The 5,911-nt window shown below is 38.1% G+C and overlaps 1 non-coding gene across 1 annotated transcript; it reads right to left on the bottom strand.

The window, feature by feature from the left end:
* Positions 1-5,629: 5,629 nt before the first annotated feature.
* Positions 5,630-5,793, bottom strand: LOC111725334. The gene has a single exon (XR_002773416.1). It is a non-coding gene; the product is annotated as a U1 spliceosomal RNA (small nuclear RNA).
* Positions 5,794-5,911: the final 118 nt, after the last annotated feature.

Consider the following 5,911-nt stretch of genomic DNA (forward strand, 5'->3'; position numbering starts at 1 on the left):
GCAGCTGGGACTACAGGCACTTGCCACAATGCCAGGCTATTTTTTGGTTGCAGCTGTCATTGTTGTTTTGGCGGGCCCAGGCTGGATTCAAACCTGCCACTTTAGGTGTATGTGGCTGGTGCCTTAGCCACTTGAGCCACAGGTGCCGGGCCAAGATGGCCATTTTCAGCCTGTCACTTACCAAGCACCAACTATGTGGCAGGTTCTATATTATATACTTTCCATGTTTAATCTCATTTAATGATTACCATAAAAGAGTTTAGTATTTTAATCTAAGAGGAAGAACTTGAGGATAAGAGAAAATAGAAAAGGCTCAAAAGTGTAACAAATAAGCCAGCAACTAAAACAGACTCAAATTTAATAAGATATCCTCTGTATTATCACTAGGGCTTCTAGAACCCTATTCCGGAGTAGTATATTCCTAATTTAGTCACAGACAGCTCATTTTCTCTATTTCAACTCATTTATTTGGCAAATATAAATTAAGAACCTGGAATGTATATACAGCTTGAATGTTTGTGTCTCCCACAAATTCATATATTGAAGCACAGTCTCCAATATGATGGTATTTGGAAGTACGACCTTTGGGAGATGATTAGGTCAAAAAGGCTGAATAGAATTAGTGACCTTATAAAGAGACCCATTAAGCTCTCTCACCCCTCACCCCTTCCACTATGTGAAGAAAGAAGATGACCATCTATAAAACTATTTCTATGCTGCACCTGCTACCTCTAGTCCAGCAGTTCTCAACCTTGAGTTGCGACCCCTAAGACCAATGGAAAATACATCCTATATATCAGATATTTACATTATGATTCCATAACAGTAGAAAAATTACAGTTATGAAGTAGCAATGAAAATAATTTTATGGTTGGGGGTCACCGCAACATGAGGAACTGTATTAAAGGGTCATGGCATTAGGAAGGGTAAGAACCCCTGCTCTAGTCACTCCATTTCTCATGCTGGAAACTCTTAAAACAAGTTCATGACTCTGTATCTTCAAAGTCAATGGCTATAATGTATCTAACCAGATACTTGATCTCTACTCCTTTTTGGTTACATCCTCCAATGGCCACACCCTGGTAACCTTGTCAGTACCTATAACTGGTACACTTCTAGAATCAAATATCATATTTTATCAAATCTAGGATACCATCAACTAGAAGATTGCCCATTATTTCACATTCCAATATGAAAAACGTGTTACCTATTAAACTGACATCTCATCTTCAAAGACATTAAAAGAGTTCTTAAAACTAATGAACTGTAGTATCTTAACTTTGATAACAACTGCTTATCCTTTTATCAGTATCTCACTCTATTTTTCTCATTGTATTTATTCTTTGACCTCAATTAGTCCTCTGGAAACTTGATCCTTTGATATTATCCTCATCTGTTTTTCTTGCCTGTCTCTTCCTTCTCAAGAAAGAGAAGGAAAATTCAAAGTATATCACTTCAGTCACTATCTTGCCAATTCCCTTATCTCTCTTGTCTTCCATTGCACCTACAGGGCAAAAAAACCTGTCAACTTTCTCTGTTTCTACATCTGGGCTAAGTTCTGCTGAAGTAAATCATTCAGCCACATTCATTGGTACCATACAAATGCACGGCCAGAACACTGCTTTAACCTCCAACAATAAGCAAGAAATATATGTTGTCCAAGTCACCACTCTCCTGTGCCTTTCTGTGCCTCTAACATTTCAAACTTCCTTCACTGTCTTCATGATCCCAAGTCTATCACCTCCCCTATACACCCAAAAGATAATTTTATGTCTTATTCTCTAAGAACATAAAAGTACATATAGGAATTTCCTCAATTTCTGAATCCTCCCATTCAATCATCTACAATTTACAATCCATTCGCCTTCTCATCCATTCATTTCACAAATATTTATTGAGCGCTTATTGTTCTAAATGCTTGGGTCACGGCAGAACAAAAATCTCTGCCCTTGGAGAGCTTAGATTCTAGAAGGGAGAAAGACAATAACAGAAAAGAACAAATTATATTATATATTAGAGGATAATAAGTACTATGAAAGAAAGAAAAAGTACTGCAGGGTAATGAATAGGGAATATAAAAGCAGGGGTTGGTGTGGAGGGAAGGGCCAAGCAGCTATAGTACCGCAGTTAGTAGTATTAGTTAAGACTCAAGTTTAGGACCAGACAAAACTAGTTTATGGGGTAATGTAAGTCAGAATAGGGTTATTTGTGGTTGGGTGGGAGGCAGGGAGCTTCGAGAGCATAACAGAACTTTCTAGAGAAATGAAATGTACAATGTCTTGATCTGGATGGGGGTTGCATATGCTGTATACTTTACATTTGTATATTATACTCTATGCAATTCATACCTCAATTAAAAAAACTATATAGTTTAAGAAAACAGGAAACTGTAGCAAAAACATAATTCTGTAAGTTGACCTTCTGACTAAAAATTATAGGTAAGAAACATTGAAAATCAGAGATTTGAAGGAGTATAGCAAAATAAAAAAGAGAAAAGTAAGTAAATGAAGAGTTCATGGGTTAATGACTACTGCAGTCAATTTTAAGGACTGTTGTGGCTTTCATTCCTAGTGAAATGAGAAGTCATTACAAGGTCTTGAGCATAAGAGTGACATGACGTGACTTTTTAAACAAGCTCCCTTGTTTAACAAGTGAAAACAGACTATAGAAACAGCAGCAGGAGAAGCAGAGAGACCAGTTAGGAGGCTATGCCATAATCCAGGCAAGAAATAATAGGGCATCTTAGACCAAAGTGGTGAGAAGTGGTTAGATTATTAATAGACCCAGAAGGATTAGAAAGTAGACCCAGAAGGATTTCCTGATGAATTGGTAGTAGAGAGAAATGTTAAGAATGAAGTTTCTAGGAGGAAAAACAAGATTGTAGGAGAAATAAGTTTCAAAGGAAAGATTAGCACTTCAATTTTGACAAGTTCACTTTTGAGATGAAGAAGGGGGTAGATATGCAAATGAATGACCTATGCCACCCTGCTCATATCATATGGCCCATAAAACCTAGTACCAATACCACACGCCCTTCAGCACAGCAAATTATTCTTCAGCTATCATGATGATTTCTTTTTTGAAATTTTTAAAGAATGATTACATTATCTGAATGTTTTTGGTTTTTAAATTCACATAAAAATCTTTTCCTGTATGTATTTTCATGTGCCAAAACATCCTTCAAAAAATTCATTCAGGTATTTTGGATTTAAATTGTCTAAACTATAGATATACCATAAAACCATACCATATCAGATCTCACATGTGTAGGTAAAGAATCACTTCCCACACACAGAGTCCTATACTGCTAATCTATACCATGTGGTAGGCGATAATGGTGAATAGGTACAACACACTCCTGATAAGTTCTCCTTGTCATGGAAGTACACCTAATAGTTGGGTCATTCTCTTCTAGATTTTTGCCTCTGTAGGATATGAGGACATATTAATAAATTTTTAAAGTGTTTCTAAATATAGCATAAAGCAGGGATCAATAAACTATGCCCGCAGACCAAATCTGGCAACACTGCCTATTTTTATATAGCCCAGAAACTAAGAAATGTTTCTATCTTTTTAAATGGCTGGAAAAATAAAATTATTTTTGAGACAAGAATGTCACTCTGTCACCCTGGGTAGAGCACCACAGTGTCACCACAGCTGACAACAACTCCAAACTCTTGGGCTCAAGCTATCCTTTGGCCTCAGCTTCCCAGGTAGCTGGGACTACAGGTGTGCACCACCACACCCAGCTAGTTTTTCTATTTTTAGAAGCAGGGTCTCACTCTTGCTCAAGCTGGTCTCCTGACCTCAAGTAATCCACCCACCTTGACCTCCCAGAATGGTAAGATTATAGGTGTGAGCCATCATATCTGGCCTGAAAAACATATCATGGCATGTGGAAATTATATCAAATTTAAATTTCTTTCTTTCTTTTTTTTTTTGAGACAGAGCTTCAGGCTGTCCCCCTGGGCAGAGTGCTATGGCATCACAGCTCACAGCAACCTCCAACTCCTGGCTCAAGCAAGTCTCCTACCTCAGCCTCTCAAGTAGCTGGGACAACAGGCACCCACCACAACGCCTGGCTATTTTTTGGTTGCAGCCATCATTGTTGTTTGGTGGGCCCAGGCTGAATTTGAACCCACCACCTTAGGTGTATGTGGCTGGTGCCTTAGCCACTTGAGCTACAGGTGCCGAGCCTAAATTTATTTCCATAAAACTTTTTTGGAAGACAGTCATGCCCATTCATTTACATATTGTCTGAGGTTACTTTTTCTGCTACAAGGATAGAGTTGAGTAGTTGCAACAAAAGCAATATGGGCTCAGTGCCTGCAGCTCAGTGGCTAGGATGCTGGCCACATACACAGTGACTAGTGGGTTCAAACCAGCCAGAGACCTACCAAACAATGACAACTACAACAACAAAAAAACAGCTGGGCGTTGTGGCAGGAGCCTGTAGTCCCAGCTACTTGGGAGGCTGAGGCGAGAAAATCGCTTAAGCCCAAGAGTTTGAGGTTGCTGTGAGCTGTGACGCCGCAGCACTCTACTGAGGATGACATAGAGAGACTCTGTCTCAAAAAAAAAAAGTCTATATGGCCTGCAAAATCTAAATACTATTTGATACTTTACAGAAAATGTCTATTGTGGGGTATGCCTGTAGCCCTGGCTACTTGGGAGACTGAGGCAAGAGGAGTCCTATTTTAACCCAAAAAAGTCCTATTTTATTGTATAATTCAGTAATTATAGTGACAATTATTTCCAAACGGGTATCAGAGCTGAAACCAATATCAATTTGGAAAATAATGACCTTAGTTGAAGAATTAACAAAGCTTAAACAATTTAATACATAAATTAGATTTAATTCATCTGGTACTACATATAATGACATGATATACATGCCATTGCAAATGTGCCACTTACTTTAAATGCTTTGGTTTAGGTCTTGTAAGCCCTCATTTATGCTTCTCCTCCATTATTCCCCAAGCAAACTTTAGTAAGAACTTTCCAAAAGCTTTCTAGAAATTTTAGGAAAAACTATGTAGAAGTATAACATTTACTGCAGTCCTACCTAGGTACCTCCCCTCCCATAGCTACCACACAGTTCAGGAATACAAAACAGAGGATGTTGTCATGAAATGTCAAGTCAATTGCAGCCAGTAGGTGGAGACAGTTTCTAACCAAACCAGAGAAGCACAATTTGATACAAGTTATAGTAGAAAAATTTAAAACATCTCCTGATCCTTAACATGAAATATTGAGTTAACTAGATAGGTCAAAGTGATTTTTTTTCCTTCCCTAGTTTTACAATAAAACCAGGCTACCCTGTGTTCCTAAATCAGATTTTGCTACAGAATCAGAAATAGAAAGGCTTATTAGTGAACACTCCATTCTCCATAGAATAAGAGCCTAATTAATAGGTTAAAATAAATCAAGTTGTTTTTCTCTTGCCATTAGAACAGGAATATTTTCTGATAATTTTCTCTCAATGAGGCTGACATATTACCTGTCAAATCAAACCTCAGGACTACTCTACTGACCTCTAGTTCAGTGATTTTTCAGCTGGTATGTTGTGAAATTTTTAAAAGACCATTAATTAAATTATTTTTTAATTTTATTTATTTATTTATTTTTAAGGAGGAAAGTATGAACACAGTCCCTCCACTGCCACAAATTATACAGTCAAGTTCCCACATTTGGGGAAATCACAGGAGTCAGCATATCTGGAGTGCAATGGATACGCCTCACTCTGGGTAAACCACCTTCATGATCATGGTACCTCCCTTGCCAGGTAAGTATTTTTTTTTTTTTTTAGAGACAGAGTCTCACTTTATTGCCCTCCGTAGAGTACCATGGCCTCACAGATCACAGCACCCTCCAACTCCTGGGCTTAGGCGATTGTCTTGCCTCAGCCTCC

The sequence above is a fragment of the Otolemur garnettii genome, unplaced genomic scaffold (assembly GCF_000181295.1).
Source record: "Otolemur garnettii isolate 467f Iridium unplaced genomic scaffold, OtoGar3 scaffold00037, whole genome shotgun sequence".
Classification (NCBI taxonomy): Eukaryota; Metazoa; Chordata; class Mammalia; order Primates; family Galagidae; genus Otolemur; species Otolemur garnettii.